Below are 14,396 nucleotides of genomic sequence, written 5' to 3'. Positions count from 1 at the left end.
GGGGGTTTCCCTGGCAAAAAAAAGTATGCTACCCTGCTTCAGGATGGCAGATTGGAGGAGCCACTTTGCACCATCAAACCAGCCTGACTTGGCACGGGTGCCACCTCTGGTCTGGGAACCATCCTGCGTATCGTGGATTCTAAGGAGCCAGCTGGCCACTCCCAGCCACAGGCCCCCAAACACAAACAACGGCGCTTTTCCCTGGAAAACAAAACTGGCATGCCAACTTTTTAATGGCAGATTGCAGGAGCCACTTTGCACCATCAAACTAGCCCGACTTGGCACTGGTGCCACCTCTGGTCTGGGAACCATCCTGCGTATCGTGGATTCTAATTAGCCAGCCGGCCACTCCCAGCCACAGACCCCCAAACAGAAACAACGGCGCTTTTCCCTGGAAAACAAAACTCGCCTGCCAACATTTTGATGGCAGATTGCAGGAGCCACTTTGCACCATCAAACCAGCCCGTCTTGGCACTGGTGCCACCTCTGGTCTGGGAACCATCCAGCGTATCGTGGATTCTAGGGAGCCAGCCGGCCACTCCCAGCCACAGGCCCCCAAACACAAACAACGGCGCTTTTCCCTGGAAAACAAAACTCGCCTGCCAACTTTGTGATGGCAGATTGCAGGAGCCACTTGGTTATCAAACCAGCCCAACTTGACACTGGTGCCACCATGGGTCTGGTCACCATCCTGCCTATCGTAGCTTTTCAGGAGCCAGCCGGACAGTCCCACCCATAGGCCCCCAGACAAAAACCTCGGCCCGTTTCCCTGGCAAACAAAAGTAAGCTGCCCCGCTTCTGGATGGCAGATTGCAGGAGCCACTTGGTACTATCAAACAAGCCCAACTTGGAACTGGTGCCACCTCTGGTCTGGGAACCATCCTGCGTATCGTGGATTCTAAGGAGCCAGCCGGCCACTCCCAGCCACAGGCCACCAAACAAAATCAACGGCCCTTTTCCCTGGAAAACAAAACCCGCCTGCCAACATTTTGATGGCAGATTGCAGGAGCCACTTTTCCCCATCAAACTAGCCCGACTTGGCACTGGTGCCACCTTGGCTCTGGGAACCATCCTGCCTATTGTGGATTTTCAGGGGTCAGCCGGCCACTCTCAGCCATATGCCCTCAAACACAAACCACGGCCCTTTTCTGTGGCAAACAAAACTCAACTGCCCCTCTTCTGAATGGCAAATTGCAGGACGCACTTGGTACTACAAAAACAGCACGACTTGGCACTGGTGCCACCTTGGGTCTGGTCACCATCCTGCGTATCGAGCATTTTAAGGAGCCAGCCGGCCACTCCCAGCCATATGCCCCCAAAAAAAAACCACGGCCCTTTTCTCTGGCAAACAAAACTCAGCTGCCCCGCTTCTGGATGGCAGATTGCAGGAGCCACTTTGCACCATCAAACCAGCCCGACTTGGCACTGGTGCCACCTCTGGTCTGTGAACCATCCTGCGTATCGTGGATTATAAGGAGACAGCTGGCCACTCCCAGCCACAGGCCCCCAAACACAAACAACGGCACTTTTCCCTGGAAAACAAAACAGGCCTGCCAACTTTTTAATGGCAGATTGCAGGAGCCACTTTGCACCATCAAACTAGCCCGACTTGGCACTGGTGCCACCTCTGCTCTGGGAACCATCCTGCGTATCGTGGATTCTAAGGAGCCAGCCGGCCACTCCCAGCCACAGTCCACCAAACACAAACAACGGCACTTTTCCCTGGAAAACAAAACTCGCCTGCCAACTTTTTCATGGCAGATTGCAGGAGCCACTTTGCACCATCAAACTAGCCCGACTTGGCACTGTTGCCACCATGGTCTGGGAACCATCCTGCGTATCGTGGATTCTAATTAGCCAGCTGGCCACTCCCAGCCAGAGGCACCCAAACACAAACAATGGCGTTTTCCCCTGGAAAACAAAACTCGCCTGCCAACTTTTGGATGGCAGATTGCAGGAGCCGCTTGGTACTTTCAAATCAGCCCAACGTGGCACTGGTGCCACCATGAGTCTGGTAACCATCCTGCCTATCGTAGCTTTTCAGGAGCCAGCCAGTCACTCCCAGCCATAGGCCCCCAGACAAAAACCTCGGCCCGTTTCCCTTGCAAACAAAAGTAAGCTGCCCCGCTTCTGGATGGCAGATTGCAGGAGCCACTTGGTACTATCAAACAAGCCCGACTTGGAACTGGTGCCACCTCTGGTCTGGGAACCATCCTGCGTATCGTGGATTCTAAGGAGCCAGCCGGCCACTCCCAACCACAGGCCACCAAAAAAAATCAACGGCACTTTTCCCTGGAAAACAAAACTGGCCTGCCAACTTTTTGATGGCAGATTGCAGGAGCCGCTTGATACTATCAAATTAGCCCAACTTGGCACTGGTGCCACCATGGGTCTGGTAACCATCCTGCCTATCGTAGCTTTTCAGGAGCCAGCCGGTCACTCCCAGCCATAGGCCCCCAGACACAAACCTCGGCCCGTTTCCCTGGCAAACAAAAGTAAGCTGCCCCGCTTCTGGATGGCAGATTGCAGGAGCCACTTGGTACTATCAAACCAGCCCGACTTGGAACTGGTGCCACCTCTAGTCTGGGAACCATCCTGCGTATCGTGGATTCTAAGGAGCCAGCCGGCCACTCCCAGCCACAGGCCCCCAAACACAAACAACGGCACTTTTCCCTGGAAAACAAAACTCGCCTGCAAACTTTTTCATGGCAGATTGCAGGAGCCACTTTGCACCATCAAACTAGCCCGACTTGGCACTGGTGCCACCTCTGCTCTGGGAACCATCCTGCGTATCGTGGATTCTAATTAGCCAGCGGGCCACTCCCAGCCATAGGCCCCCAAACACAAACAACGGCGCTTTTCCCGGGAAAACAAAACTCGCCTGCCAACATTTAGATGGGAGATTGCAGGAGCCACTTTGCACCATCAAACCAGCCCGACTTGGCACTGGTGCCACCTCTGGTCTGTGAACCATCCTGCGTATCGTGGATTCTAAGGAGCCACCCTGCCACTCCCAGCCACAGGCCCCCAAACACTAACAACGGCGCTTTCCCCTGGCAAACAAAACTCGCCTGCCAACTTTGTGATGGCAGATTGCAGGAGCCACTTGGTACTATCAAACCAGCCCAACTTGGCACTGGTGCCACCATGGGTCTGGTCACCATCCTGCCTATCGTAGCTTTTCAGGAGCCAGCCGGTCAGTCCCACCCATAGGCCCCCAGAAAAAACCTCGGCCCGTTTCCCTGGCAAACAAAAGTAAGCTGCCCCGCTTCTGGATGGCAGATTACAGGAGCCACTTGGTACTATCAAAGCAGCCCGACTTGGAACTGGTGCCACCTCTGGTCTGGGAACCATACTGCGTATCGTGCATTCTAAGGAGCCAGCTGGCCACTCCCAGCCACAGTCCACCAAACACAATCAACGGCACTTTTCCCTGGGAAAAAGAACTCGCCTGCCAACTTTTTAATGGCAGATTGCAGGAGCCACTTTGCACCATCAAACTAGCCCGACTTGGCACTGGTGCCACCATGGTCTGGGAACCATCCTGCGTATCGTGGATTCTAATTAGCCAGCCGGCCACTCCCAGCCATAGGCCCCCAAACACAAACAACGGCGCTTTCCCCTGGAAAACAAAACTCGCCTGCCAACTTTTTGATGGCAGATTGCAGGAGCCGCTTGGTACTATCAAATCAGCCCAACGTGGCACTGGTGCCACCATGAGTCTGGTCACCATCCTGCCTATCGTAGCTTTTCAGGAGCCAGCAAATCACTCCCAGCCATAGGCCCCCAGACACAAACCTCGGCCCGTTTCCCTGGCAAACAAAAGTAAGCTGCCCCGCTTCTGGATTGCAGATTGCAGGAGCCACTTTGTGGTATCCAACCAGCCCAACTTGGCACTGGTGCCACCTCTGGTCTGGGAACCATCCTGCGTATCGTGGATTCTAAGGAGCCAGCCGGCCACTCCCAACCACAGGCCACCAAAAAAAATCAACGGCACTTTTCCCTGGAAAACAAAACTGGCCTGCCAACTTTTTGATGGCAGATTGCAGGAGCCGCTTGATACTATCAAATTAGCCCAACTTGGCACTGGTGCCACCATGGGTCTGGTAACCATCCTGCCTATCGTAGCTTTTCAGGAGCCAGCCGGTCACTCCCAGCCATAGGCCCCCAGACACAAACCTCGGCCCGTTTCCCTGGCAAACAAAAGTAAGCTGCCCCGCTTCTGGATGGCAGATTGCAGGAGCCACTTGGTACTATCAAACCAGCCCGACTTGGAACTGGTGCCACCTCTAGTCTGGGAACCATCCTGCGTATCGTGGATTCTAAGGAGCCAGCCGGCCACTCCCAGCCACAGGCCCCCAAACACAAACAACGGCACTTTTCCCTGGAAAACAAAACTCGCCTGCAAACTTTTTCATGGCAGATTGCAGGAGCCACTTTGCACCATCAAACTAGCCCGACTTGGCACTGGTGCCACCTCTGCTCTGGGAACCATCCTGCGTATCGTGGATTCTAATTAGCCAGCGGGCCACTCCCAGCCATAGGCCCCCAAACACAAACAACGGCGCTTTTCCCGGGAAAACAAAACTCGCCTGCCAACATTTAGATGGGAGATTGCAGGAGCCACTTTGCACCATCAAACCAGCCCGACTTGGCACTGGTGCCACCTCTGGTCTGTGAACCATCCTGCGTATCGTGGATTCTAAGGAGCCACCCTGCCACTCCCAGCCACAGGCCCCCAAACACTAACAACGGCGCTTTCCCCTGGAAAACAAAACTCGCCTGCCAACTTTGTGATGGCAGATTGCAGGAGCCACTTGGTACTATCAAACCAGCCCAACTTGGCACTGGTGCCACCATGGGTCTGGTCACCATCCTGCCTATCGTAGCTTTTCAGGAGCCAGCCGGTCAGTCCCACCCATAGGCCCCCAGAAAAAACCTCGGCCCGTTTCCCTGGCAAACAAAAGTAAGCTGCCCCGCTTCTGGATGGCAGATTACAGGAGCCACTTGGTACTGTCAAAGCAGCCCGACTTGGAACTGGTGCCACCTCTGGTCTGGGAACCATCCTGCGTATCGTGCATTCTAAGGAGCCAGCTGGCCACTCCCAGCCACAGTCCACCAAACACAATCAACGGCACTTTTCCCTGGGAAAAAGAACTCGCCTGCCAACTTTTTAATGGCAGATTGCAGGAGCCACTTTGCACCATCAAACTAGCCCGACTTGGCACTGGTGCCACCATGGTCTGGGAACCATCCTGCGTATCGTGGATTCTAATTAGCCAGCCGGCCACTCCCAGCCATAGGCCCCCAAACACAAACAACGGCGCTTTCCCCTGGAAAACAAAACTCGCCTGCCAACTTTTTGATGGCAGATTGCAGGAGCCGCTTGGTACTATCAAATCAGCCCAACGTGGCACTGGTGCCACCATGAGTCTGGTCACCATCCTGCCTATCGTAGCTTTTCAGGAGCCAGCAAATCACTCCCAGCCATAGGCCCCCAGACACAAACCTCGGCCCGTTTCCCTGGCAAACAAAAGTAAGCTGCCCCGCTTCTGGATGGCAGATTGCAGGAGCCACTTTGTGGTATCCAACCAGCCCAACTTGGCACTGGTGCCACCTCTGGTCTGGGAACCATCCTGCGTATCGTGGATTCTAAGGAGCCAGCCGGCCAGTCCCAGCCACAGGACCCCAAACACAAACAACGGCGCTTTTCCCTGGAAAACAAAACTGGCCTGCCAACTTTTTGATGGCACATTGCAGGAACCACTTGGTACTATCAAACCAGCCCAACTTGGCACTGGTTCCACCATGGGTCTGGTAACCATCCTGCCTATCGTAGCTTTTCAGGAGCCAGCCGGTCACTTCCAGCCATAGGCCCCAGACACAAAGCACTGGGGTTTTCCCTGGCAAAAAAAAGTATGCTACCCTGCTTCAGGATGGCAGATTGGAGGAGCCACTTTGCACCATCAAACCAGCCTGACTTGGCACGGGTGCCACCTCTGGTCTGGGAACCATCCTGCGTATCGTGGATTCTAAGGAGCCAGCTGGCCACTCCCAGCCACAGGCCCCCAAACACAAACAACGGCGCTTTTCCCTGGAAAACAAAACTGGCATGCCAACTTTTTAATGGCAGATTGCAGGAGCCACTTTGCACCATCAAACTAGCCCGACTTGGCACTGGTGCCACCTCTGGTCTGGGAACCATCCTGCGTATCGTGGATTCTAATTAGCCAGCCGGCCACTCCCAGCCACAGACCCCCAAACACAAACAACGGCGCTTTTCCCTGGAAAACAAAACTCGCCTGCCAACATTTTGATGGCAGATTGCAGGAGCCACTTTGCACCATCAAACCAGCCCGACTTGGCACTGGTGCCACCTCTGGTCTGGGAACCATCCTGCGTATCGTGGATTCTAGGGAGCCAGCCGGCCACTCCCAGCCACAGGACCCCAAACAAAAACAACGGCGCTTTTCCCTGGAAAACAAAACTCGCCTGCCAACTTTTTGATGGCAGATTGCAGGAGCCACTTGGTTATCAAACCAGCCCAACTTGACACTGGTGCCACCATGGGTCTGGTCACCATCCTGCCTATCGTAGCTTTTCAGGAGCCAGCCGGACAGTCCCACCCATAGGCCCCCAGACAAAAACCTCGGCCCGTTTCCCTGGCAAACAAAAGTAAGCTACCTAGCTTCTGGATGGCAGATTGCAGGAGCCACTTGGTACTATCAAACAAGCCCAACCTGGAACTGGTGCCACCTCTGGTCTGGGAACCATCCTGCGTATCGTGGATTCTAAGGAGCCAGCCGGTCACTCCCAGCCACAGGCCACCAAACAAAATCAACGGCACTTTTCCATGGAAAACAAAACTGGCCTGCCAACTTTTTGATGGCAGATTGCAGGAGCCACTTTTCCCCATCAAACTAGCCCGACTTGGCACTGGTGCCACCTCTGGTCTGGGAACCATCCTGCCTATGGTAGCTTTTCAGGAGCCAGCCGGTCACTCCCAGCCATAGGCCCCCAGACACAAACCTCGGCCCGTTTCCCTGGCAAACAAAATTAAGCTGCCCCGCTCCTGGATGGCAGATTGCAGGAGCTATTTAGTACTATCAAACCAGCCCGACTTGGCACTGGCGCCACCTTGGCTCTGGGAACCATCCTGCCTATTGTGGATTTTCAGGGGTCAGCCGGCCACTCTCAGCCATATGCCCTGAAACACAAACCACGGCCCTTTTCTCTGGCAAACAAAACTCAACTGCCCCTCTTCTGAATGGCAAATTGCAGGACGCACTTGGTACTACAAAAACAGCACGACTTGGCACTGGTGCCACCTTGGGTCTGGTCACCATCCTGCGTATCGAGCATTTTAAGGAGCCAGCCGGCCACTCGCAGCCATATGCCCCCAAAAAAAAACCACGGCCCTTTTCTCTGGCAAACAAAACTCAGCTGCCCCGCTTCTGGATGGCAGATTGCAGGAGCCACTTTGCACCATCAAACCAGCCCGACTTGGCACTGGTGCCACCTCTGGTCTGTGAACCATCCTGCGTATCGTGGATTATAAGGAGACAGCTGGCCACTCCCAGCCACAGGCCCCCAAACACAAACAACGGCACTTTTCCCTGGAAAACAAAACAGGCCTGCCAACTTTTTAATGGCAGATTGCAGGAGCCACTTTGCACCATCAAACTAGCCCGACTTGGCACTGGTGCCACCTCTGCTCTGGGAACCATCCTGCGTATCGTGGATTCTAAGGAGCCAGCCGGCCACTCCCAGCCACAGGCCCCCAAACACAAACAACGGCACTTTTCCCTGGAAAACAAAACTCGCCTGCCAACTTTTTCATGGCAGATTGCAGGAGCCACTTTGCACCATCAAACTAGGCCGACTTGGCACTCTTGCCACCATGGTCTGGGAACCATCCTGCGTATCGTGGATTCTAATTAGCCAGCTGGCCACTCCCAGCCATATGCACCCAAACAAAAACAATGGCGTTTTCCCCTGGAAAACAAAACTCGCCTGCCAACTTTTGGATGGCAGATTGCAGGAGCCGCTTGGTACTTTCAAATCAGCCCAACGTGGCACTGGTGCCACCATGAGTCTGGTAACCATCCTGCCTATCGTAGCTTTTCAGGAGCCAGCCAGTCACTCCCAGCCATAGGCCCCCACACAAAAACCTCGGCCCGTTTCCCTTGCAAACAAAAGTAAGCTGCCCCGCTTCTGGATGGCAGATTGCAGGAGCCACTTGGTACTATCAAACAAGCCCGACTTGGAACTGGTGCCACCTCTGGTCTGGGAACCATCCTGCGTATCCTGGATTCTAAGGAGCCAGCCGGCCACTCCCAGCCACAGGCCACCAAAAAAAATCAACGGCACTTTTCCCTGGAAAACAAAACTGGCCTGCCAACTTTTTGATGGCAGATTGCAGGAGCCGCTTGATACTATCAAATCAGCCCAACTTGGCACTGGTGCCACCATGGGTCTGGTAACCATCCTGCCTATCGTAGCTTTTCAGGAGCCAGCCGGTCACTCCCAGCCATAGGCCCCCAGACACAAACCTCGGCCCCTTTCCCTGGCAAACAAAAGTAAGCTGCCCCGCTTCTGGATGGCAGATTGCAGGAGCCACTTGGTACTATCAAACCAGCCCGACTTGGAACTGGTGCCACCTCTGGTCTGGGAACCATCCTGCGTATCGTGGATTCTAAGGAGCCAGCCGGCCACTCCCAGCCACAGGCCCCCAAACACAAACAACGGCACTTTCCCTGGAAAACAAAACTCGCCTGCAAACTTTTTCATGGCAGATTGCAGGAGCCACTTTGCACCATCAAACTAGCCCGACTTGGCACTGGTGCCACCTCTGCTCTGGGAACCATCCTGCGTATCGTGGATTCTAAGGAGCCACCCGGCCACTCCCAGCCACAGGCCACCAAACACAATCAACGGCACTTTTCCCTGGAAAACAGAACTCGCCTGCCAACTTTTTCATGGCAGATTGCAGGAGCCACTTTGCACCATCAAACCAGCCCGACTTGGCACTGGTGCCACCTCTGGTCTGGGAACCATCCTGCGTATCGTGGATTCTAAGGAGCCACCCGGCCACTCCCAGCCACAGGCCCCCAAACACAAACAACGGCGCTTTTCCCTGGAAAACAAAACTCGCCTGCCAACTTTGTGATGGCAGATTGCAGGAGCCACTTGGTACTATCAAACCAGCCCAACTTGGCACTGGTGCCACCATGGGTCTGGTCACCATCCTGCCTATCGTAGCTTTTCAGGAGCCAGCCGGTCAGTCCCACATATAGGCCCCCAGAAAAAACCTCGGCCCGTTTCCCTGGCTAACAAAAGTAAGCTGCCCCGCTTCTGGATGGCAGATTGCAGGAGCCACTTGGTACTATCAAAGCAGCCCGACTTGGCACTGGTGCCACCTCTGGTCTGGGAACCATCCTGCGTATCGTGCATTCTAAGGAGCCAGCCGGCCACTCCCAGCCACAGTCCACCAAACACAATCAACGGCACTTTTCCCTGGAAAACAGAACTCGCCTGCCAACTTTTTCATGGCAGATTGCAGGAGCCACTTTTCCCCATCAAACTAGCCCGACTTGGCACTGGTGCCACCATGGTCTGGGAACCATCCTGCGTATCGTGGATTCTAATTATCCAGCCGGCCACTCCCAGCCATAGGCCCCCAAACACAAACAACGGCGCTTTCCCCTGGAAAACAAAACTCGCCTGCCAAATTTTGATGGCAGATTGCAGGAGCCGCTTGGTACTATCAAATCAGCCCAACGTGGCACTGGTGCCACCATGAGTCTGGTCACCATCCTGCCTATCGTAGCTTTTCAGGAGCCAGCAAATCACTCCCAGCCATAGGCCCCCCGACACAAACCTCGGCCCCTTTCCCTGGCAAACAAAAGTAAGCTGCCCCGCTTCTGGATGGCAGATTGCAGGAGCCACTTTGTGGTATCCAACCAGCCCAACTTGGCACTGGTGCCACCTCTGGTCTGGGAACCATCCTGCGTATCGTGGATTCTAAGGAGCCAGCCGGCCACTCCCAGCCACAGGACCCCAAACACAAACAACGGCGCTTTTCCCTGGAAAACAAAACTGGCCTGCCAACTTTTTGATGGCAGATTGCAGGAACCACTTGGTACTATCAAACCAGCCCAACTTGGCACTGGTTCCACCATGGGTCTGGTAACCATCCTGCCTATCGTAGCTTTTCAAGAGCCAGCCGGTCACTTCCAGCCATAGGCCCCAGACACAAAGCACTGGGGGTTTCCCTGGCAAAAAAAAGTATGCTACCCTGCTTCAGGATGGCAGATTGGAGGAGCCACTTTGCACCATCAAACCAGCCTGACTTGGCACGGGTGCCACCTCTGGTCTGGGAACCATCCTGCGTATCGTGGATTCTAAGGAGCCAGCTGGCCACTCCCAGCCACAGACACCCAAACAGAAACAACGGCGCTTTTCCCTGGAAAACAAAACTGGCATGCCAACTTTTTAATGGCAGATTGCAGGAGCCACTTTGCACCATCAAACTAGCCCGACTTGGCACTGGTGCCACCTCTGCTCTGGGAACCATCCTGCGTATCGTGGATTCTAATTAGCCAGCCGGCCACTCCCAGCCACAGACCCCCAAACACAAACAACGGCGCTTTTCCCTGGAAAACAAAACTCGCCTGCCAACATTTTGATGGCAGATTGCAGGAGCCACTTTGCACCATCAAACCAGCCCGACTTGGCACTGGTGCCACCTCTGGTCTGGGAACCATCCAGCTTATCGTGGATTCTAGGGAGCCAGCCGGCCACTCCCAGCCACAGGCCCCCAAACACAAACAACGGCGCTTTTCCCTGGAAAACAAAACTCGCCTGCCAACTTTTTGATGGCAGATTGCAGGAGCCACTTGGTTATCAAACCAGCCCAACTTGACACTGGTGCCACCATGGGTCTGGTCACCATCCTGCCTATCGTAGCTTTTCAGGAGCCAGCCGGACAGTCCCACCCATAGGCCCCCAGACAAAAACCTCGGCCCGTTTCCCTGGCAAACAAAAGTAAGCTACCCCGCTTCTGGATGGCAGATTGCAGGAGCCACTTGGTACTATCAAACAAGCCCAACTTGGAACTGGTGCCACCTCTGGTCTGGGAACCATCCTGCGTATCGTGGATTCTAAGGAGCCAGCCGGCCACTCCCAGCCACAGGCCACCAAACAAAATCAACGGCACTTTTCCCTGGAAAACAAAACCCGCCTGCCAACTTTTTGATGGCAGATTGCAGGAGCCACTTTTCCCCATCAAACTAGCCCGACTTGGCACTGGTGCCACCTCTGGTCTGGGAACCATCCTGCCTATCGTAGCTTTTCAGGAGCCAGCCGGTCAGTCCCACCCATAGGCCCCCAGACACAAACCTCGGCCCGTTTCCCTGGCAAACAAAATTAAGCTGCCCCGCTCCTGGATGGCAGATTGCAGGAGCTATTTAGTACTATCAAACCAGCCCGACTTGGCACTGGCGCCACCTTGGCTCTGGGAACCATCCTGCCTATTGTGGATTTTCAGGGGTCAGCCGGCCACTCTCAGCCATATGCCCTCAAACACAAACCACGGCCCTTTTCTCTGGCAAACAAAACTCAACTGCCCCTCTTCTGAATGGCAAATTGCAGGACGCACTTGGTACTACAAAAACAGCACGACTTGGCACTGGTGCCACCTTGGGTCTGGTCACCATCCTGCGTATCGAGCATTTTAAGGAGCCAGCCGGCCACTCGCAGCCATATGCCCCCAAAAAAAAACCACGGCCCTTTTCTCTGGCAAACAAAACTCAGCTGCCCCGCTTCTGGATGGCAGATTGCAGGAGCCACTTTGCACCATCAAACCAGCCCGACTTGGCACTGGTGCCACCTCTGGTCTGTGAACCATCCTGCGTATCGTGGATTATAAGGAGACAGCCGGCCACTCCCAGCCACAGGCCCCCAAACACAAACAACGGCACATTTCCCTGGAAAACAAAACAGGCCTGCCAACTTTTTAATGGCAGATTGCAGGAGCCACTTTGCACCATCAAACTAGCCCGACTTGGCACTGGTGCCACCTCTGGTCTGGGAACCATCCTGCGTATCGTGGATTCTAAGGAGCCAGCGGGCCACTCCCAGCCATAGGCCCCCAAACAAAAACAACGGCGCTTTTCCCTGGAAAACAAAACTCGCCTGCCAACTTTTTAATGGCAGATTGCAGGAGCCACTTTGCACCATCAAACTAGCCCGACTTGGCACTGTTGCCACCATGGTCTGGGAACCATCCTGCGTATCGTGGATTCTAATTAGCCAGCTGGCCACTCCCAGCCATAGGCACCCAAACACAAACAATGGCGTTTTCCCCTGGAAAACAAAACTCGCCTGCCAACTTTTGGATGGCAGATTGCAGGAGCCGCTTGGTACTTTCAAATCAGCCCAACGTGGCACTGGTGCCACCATGAGTCTGGTAACCATCCTGCCTATCGTAGCTTTTCAGGAGCCAGCCAGTCACTCCCAGCCATAGGCCCCCACACAAAAACCTCGGCCCGTTTCCCTTGCAAACAAAAGTAAGCTGCCCCGCTTCTGGATGGCAGATTGCAGGAGCCACTTGGTACTATCAAACAAGCCCGACTTGGAACTGGTGCCACCTCTGGTCTGGGAACCATCCTGCGTATCGTGGATTCTAAGGAGCCAGCCGGCCACTCCCAGCCACAGGCCACCAAAAAAAATCAACGGCACTTTTCCCTGGAAAACAAAACTGGCCTGCCAACTTTTTGATGGCAGATTGCAGGAGCCGCTTGATACTATCAAATCAGCCCAACTTGGCACTGGTGCCACCATGGGTCTGGTAACCATCCTGCCTATCGTAGCTTTTCAGGAGCCAGCCGGTCACTCCCAGCCATAGGCCCCCAGACACAAACCTCGGCCCGTTTCCCTGGCAAACAAAAGTAAGCTGCCCCGCTTCTGGATGGCAGATTGCAGGAGCCACTTGGTACTATCAAACCAGCCCGACTTGGAACTGGTGCCACCTCTGGTCTGGGAACCATCCTGCGTATCGTGGATTCTAAGGAGCCAGCCGGCCACTCCCAGCCACAGGCCCCCAAACACAAACAACGGCACTTTTCCCTGGAAAACAAAACTCGCCTGCAAACTTTTTCATGGCAGATTGCAGGAGCCACTTTGCACCATCAAACTAGCCCGACTTGGCACTGGTGCCACCTCTGCTCTGGGAACCATCCTGCGTATCGTGGATTCTAATTCGCCAGCGGGCCACTCCCAGCCATAGGCCCCCAAACACAAACAACGGCGCTTTTCCCGGGAAAACAAAACTCGCCTGCCAACATTTTGATGGGAGATTGCAGGAGCCACTTTGCACCATCAAACCAGCCCGACTTGGCACTGGTGCCACCTCTGGTCTGGGAACCATCCTGCGTATCGTGGATTCTAAGGAGCCACCCGGCCACTCCCAGCCACAGGCCCCCAAACACAAACAACGGCGCTTTTCCCTGGAAAACAAAACTCGCCTGCCAACTTTTTGATGGCAGATTGCAGGAGCCACTTGGTACTATCAAACCAGCCCAACTTGGCACTGGTGCCACCATGGGTCTGGTCACCATCCTGCCTATCGTAGCTTTTCAGGAGCCAGCCGGTCAGTCCCACATATAGGCCCCCAGAAAAAACCTCGGCCCGTTTCCCTGGCAAACAAAAGTAAGCTGCCCCGCTTCTGGATGGCAGATTGCAGGAGCCACTTGGTACTATCAAAGCAGCCCGACTTGGCACTGGTGCCACCTCTGGTCTGGGAACCATCCTGCGTATCGTGCATTCTAAGGAGCCAGCCGGCCACTCCCAGCCACAGTCCACCAAACACAATCAACGGCACTTTTCCCTGGAAAACAGAACTCGCCTGCCAACTTTTTCATGGCAGATTGCAGGAGCCACTTTGCACCATCAAACTAGCCCGACTTGGCACTGGTGCCACCATGGTCTGGGAACCATCCTGCGTATCGTGGATTCTAATTAGCCAGCCGGCCACTCCCAGCCATAGGCCCCCAAACACAAACAACGGCGCTTTCCCCTGGAAAACAAAACTCGCCTGCCAAATTTTGATGGCAGATTGCAGGAGCCGCTTGGTACTATCAAATCAGCCCAACGTGGCACTGGTGCCACCATGAGTCTGGTCACCATCCTGCCTATCGTAGCTTTTCAGGAGCCAGCAAATCACTCCCAGCCATAGGCCCCCAGACACAATCCTCGGCCCCTTTCCCTGGCAAACAAAAGTAAGCTGCCCCGCTTCTGGATGGCAGATTGCAGGAGCCACTTTGTGGTATCCAACCAGCCCAACTTGGCACTGGTGCCACCTCTGGTCTGGGAACCATCCTGCGTATCGTGGATTC

Source organism: Melospiza melodia, chromosome 9 (genome assembly GCF_035770615.1).
Source record: "Melospiza melodia melodia isolate bMelMel2 chromosome 9, bMelMel2.pri, whole genome shotgun sequence".
NCBI lineage: Eukaryota > Metazoa > Chordata > Aves > Passeriformes > Passerellidae > Melospiza > Melospiza melodia.
Note: the sequence above shows the minus strand (reverse complement) of the source record.